The 8,238-nt window shown below is 59.6% G+C and overlaps 1 non-coding gene across 1 annotated transcript; it reads left to right on the top strand.

Annotated features, from left to right (window-relative positions):
* Positions 1 to 329: 329 nt before the first annotated feature.
* TRNAT-UGU (transfer RNA threonine (anticodon UGU)) lies at positions 330 to 402 on the top strand. The gene has a single exon. It is a non-coding gene; the product is annotated as a tRNA-Thr (tRNA).
* Positions 403 to 8,238: the final 7,836 nt, after the last annotated feature.

The raw sequence follows: 8,238 nt of genomic DNA on the forward strand, positions 1-8,238 counted from the left end.
TCCCAAGATGGCGTCCAATAAATAATTTCTGCAGGCGGAGGCGCTCCTCAGGTAAAATTTCGTGTCAATCGGACCAACGGTTGTCAAGAAAGTGAATATTAAAAATGCAGACACGCATGTACATACGTACGCATGTACGCCACACAAACGCAACCGATCCCCGAACCATGCTTTTCTCATCGCGAGCGCGGGGTAATTCATTCTTCACTTGAGTTGGAGTCGACAGAACAGTTCGCTTCAGGATCTTTCCAAAGGAGATGTCCTTTCTGATGAAATCTCCTTCCAGGTATATATCGGGATCATTATCGACAAAAGCAACCATCAAATTTGGCTCCTTAGCTCAGTGGTTAGAGCACTGGTCTCGTAAACCAGGGGTCGTGAGTTCAAACCTCACAGGGGCCTACACTTTTATTTATTGGTCACCAGAATGGAACTGAATACGCTGGGGGAGTTGGTTTCGCAGGCAGAAGAACAAATGAGTGGAGGTGAGCAGTGATCCTGTATTTTGTGAGTTCATCAAGACAAGTACACCCAAAGACTCCGGGAGGGACAGGAAGGGTCATTCCTCTTTGGGTTATATCGATTACAGTCGATCGATGCGCGGGTCTCAAGAACATTGGGTGTGTGTTCATTTACCAAGTTTCGTGTGGAGAGATCGCCAAGTGGTTTAAGCATTTGACAAAGCACTCCATTCAAAACCGTTAAGGAATGGCTGGCTTGGCAAGCGCGAGCTAGCTGCTTGGAAAAGGAGCACAACCCGAGCTTCTCCCTTTCAGTTTCGTGTCAAACAGCAGGAGCGAGTTTCAAACGTTCGCCACGAAAAATGCCACGGTGGCGGCAGAAATGGCCATCATTAACGCAACATTTGTGGGTCATATAGAGTACAGTCGATCTTCCTTCAGTTCTGCAAGTAAACAATACTTCACGGATGTCGGGATTCCTCCAAATTTCTTTATTTTGTGTTATAAAGAGCATTAGCGACTGTTTAAAAAGCTAAGCATACGTCTTTGTGGTTTATAATATTTTTACTTTCCTATTGCTCCCACAGAAACGGCAGAATAACTTTCGGTTATTCATGTTATCACTGCAAGAAAAACGCCTTGGGGAAGTGGGACATTATTAGTGTTAATATTGTTTTGTAATAATGTGGTGCTATGCACACACAGCTCGTTTGCCAAGAAGGTAGGCCACCACGCGTTGAACAAAACCAAACACTTTATTCAAGGCTCGCACGTAAGCACTGGGCGGGCTCGACTTTCGAGCCCGCGTATATATCCCGAGGCCACACCTTGCCCTCGGGCGTGGCCAGTCGGCCGAAAGGCGGGGCATGTATTTCAGTTCAACCCCTAAGCCTCATGACTCCTTTGCTCCGGGCGTGGCCCAAGCCTTGCTTCCACGCCCGGTCGCTCGCGTCACCCACTGGTGTGCGGAATTATGATCCGCCGGCATTGTGTCCGCCACACGCGTCCCCCCAGAATTCCCGTGCACCTGAAGGGTGAGCTTGCGGGGAAGCCGGATGACCCGGCCGAACCACCCTCTGGCGATGCGTGCAGGGCTGGGGGTGGCGGGACAGCGGGGGTGGGGGGGTGCCGGGGGTGCGCCCGCCGGGGGACGGCCTCGACGCGGAGGCAGAGCTGCTTGCGGGGGGTCGTCCAGGTCGAGGTGGGCCGGCTTGAGGCGGTCCACAGAGATGCGATCTGGAGTACCGCCGATGTCCACGGTGAAGTGCTTGTCCCCGGTCTCCAGCACGCGGAAGGGCCCGTCCTACGGGGGCCGCAGCGGTGCCCGGTGGGCGTCGTGCCGGACAAAAACGTACTCCGCTGTGTGAAACTCCGGGGCGATGTGTGAGGGCGGGCAACCGTGGTGTGCCGTTGGCACCGGGGCGAACCTCATTGGCGGTCTCCTGAAGGGTGGAGCGCTGTTGCGTCGCGGACCAAGGTGCCGTGGAGTCGGGAATGAATTCGCCCGGTACCCACAGCGGTTGTCCGAAAACCAGCTCCGCCGAGGATGCGCGCAGGTCGTCCTTGGGTGCCGTCCAGAGGCCCAGCAGGACCCAGGGGAGCTTGTTGGCCCAGCTGCTGTCGCGGAGGCTGGCCCGGAGCGCGGCCTTCATCGAGCGATGGAAGCGCTCGCACAGGCCGTTGGCCTGGGGGTGGTAGGCCGTGGTGCGGTGCAGCTTGACGTCGAGCCCTTGCGCCACCGCTCCCCAGAGCTCCGAGGTGAACTGGGGGCCGCGGTCGGACGAGATGTCCGAGGGCGCGCCGAACCGGGCAACCCAAGTGGCGATGAAAGCTTGCGCGACGTCAGCCGCAGCCGTCGCCGCCAATGGCACGGCCTCTGGCCACCGGGTGGTGCGGTCCACCATGGTGAGGAGGTGGGTGAAACCCCGTGAGGGGGGCAGAGGTCCCACCAAGTCGACGTGGACATGGTCGAACCGACGTTCGGGCACCGTAAATGGGGCCAACGGGGCCTGGTTATGGCGGTGGACCTTTGCACGCTGGCACGTGAGGCACGTTCTGGCCCAGTCGCGGACGTTCTTCCGGAGGCCGCGCCAGACGAACTTTGCCGCGACCAGCTTCTGGGAGGCCTTCGTGCCCGGATGGGACAGGCCGTGGATGGCGTCACAAACCGGGCGCTGCCAGCCAGCGGGCACGATGGGGCGAGTCCGGCCGAGGGAGAAGTCGCACAAGAGGGCAGTGCCTGTGACGTCGAACGGTACCTCGGTGACGCGGAGGCCCGTGATGGCGGTCCGAAAGGCCTGGATGTCGGGGTCGGCGGTCTGGTCCGCCACCATCCGGGCATAGTCGATCCCGAGGTGGACCGCGTGTGCGACGGACCGGGAAAGGCAATCTGCCACCGGGTTGTCCTTACCCGCGACGTGTCGGATGTCCGTCGTGTATTCGGACACGGCAGAGAGGTGACGCTGCTGCCGGGCCCACCACGGCTCGGCGACCTTGGCCATCGCGAAAACAAGGGGCTTGTGATCGACGAAGGCCGTGAACGGGCGGCCCTCGAGAAGATGACGGAAATGTCGCACCGCTAGGTGGAGCCCGCGAAGCTCGCGGTCGAAGGTGCTATACCGGCGTTCGTGCGGGCGGAGCTGCCGGCTAAAAAACACCAGTGGCTGCCAAGCACCGTTCACCCACTGCTCGTGCACCGCGCCCACCACGTATTCCAATGCGTCGGTGGTGAGGGCGATTGGTGCATCGGGCGCCGGGTGCGCCAGCATGGTGGCATTGGCCAAGGCCAGCTTCGCGCCCGCAAACGCCACGTCCATCGGCTCTGTCCAGGCAATATCACCTATGCCCGGCTTCCCCCGGAGGGCCTCGTGCAGGGGGCGCAGGAGCTGGGCGATGCGGGGCACGAAGCGGTGATAAAAATTCACCATGCCCAGGAATTCCTGGAGCCCCTTGATCGTGCGGGGGCGTAGGAAACTCCTGACCGCCTCCACCTTGGCCGGTAAAGGAATGGCCCCGTGCCTGGTGATGCGGTGCCCCAGGAAGTCGATAGCGGTGACGCCGAACCGGTACTTCGCGGGGTTGATTATCAGGCCATGCTGGTCCAGGTGTTCGAAGAGCGTGCGGAAATGGAGCAGGTGCTCCTCCCGGGACACGCTCGCAACTAGGATGTTGTCCAGGTAGACGTAGACGAAGGAGAAGTCATGCAAGACGCTGTCCATGAGCCGCTGGAATGCCTGGTCCGCATTTTTCAACCCAAAAGGCATCCGCAAGAACTCGAAGAGGCCGAAAGGTGTTATAACGGCTGTCTTCGGTACGTCTTCCGGTTTGACGGGCACCTGCTGGTAGCCCCGGATGAGGTCCACCTTGGAAAAAATGGTCGTTTTCGCCAACCGGGCGGAAAAGTCTTGAATGTGTGGGACCGGGTAGCGGTCGGGGGTGGTGGCGTCGTTGAGCCGGCTGTAGTCACCGCACGGCCGCCATCCGCCGCCGGGCTTGGGCACAATGTGCAGCGGTGAGGCCCATGCGCTGTTGGAACGCCGGACGTTGCCCAGCCGCTCCAGCGTGGCGAATTCCGCCTTCGCAACGGCGAGCTTCGTTGGGTCGAGGCGGCGCGCTCGGGCATAGACCGGTGGTCTGACGGTGGGAATATGGTGTTCCACCCCGTGTTTGATGGCCACCGCTGAAAAGGTGGGCCGCGTGAGCGCCGGGAATCTGGCGAGGAGGCAGGTAAACTCGCCCGCTGCCGGAAGTGTTTTAATGAATGTTTCCCCCTGTACTGTCTTTCCCTCGTGGTCCCCCTGTGCTGTGTTCCTGGATGTCTTTTTGTTGAATGTGTTTTAATGAATGTTTCCCCCTGTACTGTCTTTCCCTCGCGGTCCCCCTGTGCTGTGTTCCTGGATGTCTTTTTGTTGAATGTGTTTTCATGAATGTTTCCCCCTGTACTGTCTTTCCCTCGCGGTCCCCCTGTACTGTGTTCCTGGATGTCTTTTTGTTGAATGTGTTTTAATGAATGTTTCCCCCTGTGCTGTCTTTCCCTCGTGGTTGTCAGCTCTTTCACGAGCCTCGATTCAGTATTAAAAAAAAAAAAAAAAGTGTACAGACCAACCTCGCCGGGACGGACCGCTCAGCAAGCCGCTTGGTAAGCCGCTCGGTGAGCCGCTCAGCGAGCTGCTCAGTGAGCCGCTCAGTGAGCAAGCGAGCGAGCTGAAGGTTTCGGCCTGGACGAGGCGTCTGCGCTTAACGTCCACCAACAGTCCATGCGCACAAAGGAAATCCGCACCGAACAGGGCCATTGGCACACTGGCGGTGACGAAAAACCATTGGAAGCGCTGTTGCCCGAACCGCAGCGAGAGACAACGCTTCCCGAATGTGCAGATGGGAGATCCGTTGGCAGCGAGCAAGGCAGGGCCCTGGCCCGCGGCTTGCTTGTCGGACGCGGAGGCAGGGAGGATGCTTACCTGAGCTCCAGTGTCGCACAGAAAGCGACGACCAGACGAGGTGTCCTTGATGAAAAGGAGGCTGCCGGAATGGCCGACGCTCATGGCCGCAAGTGAGCGCCGGCCCGGTCGTTTCCCGACCCGTCGAAAGAGCACGGGGGGCGGCACGCCCGGGCCTTGCGGCCGAACCTGGCATGATAATAGCACCAGGTTTGCGGTCGTGGCTGCCGCGTCGGTCGTGACGGCGGTGGTGGGTGGGGCGTAGCAGCGGCCACGAGGGACTCAGGGGGCGCTGAAGCCTCCGCACCGGGATCTACTACGGCAGCACTATGCGTCGGCCGCGTGTCGCAGGCCGCGAAAAATTTGTCCGCCTCTCTGGCCAGGGCGCGGGGTTCCGTTATAGCCGAACCGGCCAGCGCGAGCCGTACCTGCGCAGGTAGCTGGCGGAGGAAAAGCGCTCGGAAAAGGAAATCCGGGCGTTTGTCTCCAAGAAGGGACAACATATAATCCATCCGAATGGACGGTCGTGTGTCACCAAGGGCGGGAAGGTCAAGAGCCGGTCGGAGCTGTCGGCCTCCGTGAGCCCGAACGTGGTGATGAGAAGTCGTTTGAGCGCCGCGTACTTGTGGGTACCCGGCGGGTGCCGAAGGAAGGACACGACGCGGGCGGCAGTGCCGGGCCCGAGGGCGGCGACCACGTGAAAGTACATGGTGTCGTCCGCTGTGATGCCCCGGAGCTGGATTTGGGCTTCGGCTTGCAAAAACCAAACGTCGGCCTGTGCTTCCCAGAACTCCGGGAGTTTGACGGCGACAGCGTTGGTAGCCATGGCGCGTTCAGGGGTCAGCTACGGCTGAACCAGTCGGGGTCACCCAGTGTGGTGCTATGCACACACAGCTCGTTTGCCAAGAAGGTAGGCCACCACGCGTTGAACAAAACCAAACAGTTTATTCAAGGCTCGCACGTAAGCACTGGGCGGGCTCGCCTTCGAGCCCGCGTATATATCCCGAGGCCACGCCTTGCCCCCGGGCGTGGCCGGTCGGCCGAAAGGCGGGGCATGTATTTCAGTTCAACCCCTAAACCTCATGACTCCTTTGCTCCGGGCGTGGCCCAAGCCTTGCTTCCACGCCCGGTCGCTCGCGTCACCCACTGGTGCGCGGAATTATGATCCGCCGGCATTGTGTCCGCCACAATAACTTTGCCAATACGGGATTATCATTAATTTTGTTATTAAAAGCGTCTTTGGAAAAACGCCACGATAAATCTTCTTCTTTGGAGAAACGCTTCAATAAAGCTAACTTAATATGGCTATACACCTCAACACGCAACCCCATTGACGGCAATGGCGGGGAAAACCCACTCGGGGAAGAAAACCCCCTTGGGGAAGGGGGAAAATGAATGCACGAGAACCTTCATTATGTAACCCTTGGTCATCCTATCAAGTTTGGTTGAGATCGGATAAGTAAGGACAACATGTATTGGCGTCATAAACTTCATCAGACAGACGGACAGACACAAATGGCATATTTTATTATGATGATGAGGGTTCAATACTGGCAGACATGTACACTTTGCAGAAACATGGGAGGGACAGAGCCAAGAGAGGGCAAAGAGCACCAGACCAAAAATGAGGAGGAAGAACACAGAAAAACCACCAATCTGTCTGCGATGTGATGGGAACAGGCCAAGACATGATTAGCTTCATCATGGGAGATCCCAATGATTTAGAGGGTCTTGCTTTGCACGACATCATGAAAGGGAAGGTGTGAGGGAGGGGTGTCAGCCCAAAGGGGAGAGCAGTATTATTTCGCAAATGGCACTCCTATGGTGAAATAAATGCACCACAAATGACCAGAGCCGTGGGCTGTGACCTGATTGGGCAACAGTGGGAGGCTGCCATCTTTGTGACCCGTGCATGTCACATGAGGGGCAAGAGTTTGGAGGGAGGAAGGGGGACGATTTGAGAACTTGAGGAGCGGAATTTTATTTTTACTGGGGAACACGTGTCCGGAGCTCTTTGCCTTGCATAGTCCATGGAGTCGGGCACTCTTTTGCTGGGACGTTCCTCGGAGTTTCACATCTGTTCCGCAATCTCTGCCAAGTCGCAGCCTGTTCTCAATGCTTAAACTTCCCCTGCAAAAGACAAGAATGGGAATGTTTTAATATTGGAATGCAAATAAGCAGTAATTATAGTATTGAAGCGCGGTGTTACGCGCGCTGCTTGTAAGCAAGGAGGAAGCGGACAACGTGGTAAGTTGTAAGAGTCTTTATTCAAGAGCTCCACTGTAACACTGGAGCGTTCCGGGCTGCGCGCCCGGTGTATATCCCGCGGCCACGCCTACCCCTCGGGCATGGCCGCCGCCCACTTGGTGCGCGGAATGATGCCCTCGCGCCAGTGAGCTTTCGTGTCCGCCACATGCGCCCCCCCAGAATTCCCACGCACCTGGAGGGCCAGTTTGTTGGGCAAACGGATGACCCGGCTGAAGCGCCCTCTGGCGACTGGCGGCGTCCGGGGTGCAGGGATGCCACCTGGGATGCCTCCGGCTGCACCCGGGATGGGTGCAGGCTCAGGGGGCGGCGTGCCGGGGGTCCTCCCGCCAGGGGGCGGCCCCGACGCAGGGGCCTAGCCACCGGCGGTGGGTGGTCCACGTCGAGGTGGGCCGGCTTGAGGCGGTCTATGGAGACCCGGTCAGGAGTGCCGCCGATGTCCAAGGTGAGATGTTTCACCCCGGTCTCCAGCACGCGGAAAGGCCCGTCGTACGGGGGCCGCAGTGGTGTCTGGTGGGCGTCATGCCGGACGAAGACGTACTCCGCGGTGCGAAGCTCCGGGGCGACGTGCATAGGTGGGTGCCCGTGGTGCGCCGTGGGCACCGGGGCGAACCTCTGGGTGGTCTCCTGCAGCGCGGAGCGCCCCTGCGCCGCGGACCATGGTGCCGTGGAGTCGGGGAGGAACTCGCCCGGCACCCGCAGCGGTTGTCCGAAGACCAACTCCGCCGCGGATGCGCGCAGGTCGTCCTTGGGCGTCGTCCGGAGGCCCAGCAGCACCCAGGGGAGCCTGTCGACCCAGCCGCCGTCGCGGAGGGTCGCCCGGAGCGTGGCCTTCAACGAGCGGTGGAACCGCTCGCACAAGCCGTTAGCCTGGGGTTGGTAGGCCGTGGTGCGGTGCAGCTGGACCCTGAGCCCCCGCGCGACCGCCCCCCAGAGCTCCGAGGTGAACTGGGGGCCGCGGTCGGTCGAGATGTCCGAGGGGGCGCCGAACCGGGCGACCCAGGTGGCGATGAACGCCTGCGCGACGTCTGCCGCCGTCGTTGACGCCAAAGGCACGGCCTCCGGCCACCGGGTGG

This window comes from Myxine glutinosa, chromosome 2 (assembly GCF_964187855.1).
Source record: "Myxine glutinosa chromosome 2, kmMyxGlut1.1, whole genome shotgun sequence".
Taxonomy (NCBI): Eukaryota; Metazoa; Chordata; class Myxini; order Myxiniformes; family Myxinidae; genus Myxine; species Myxine glutinosa.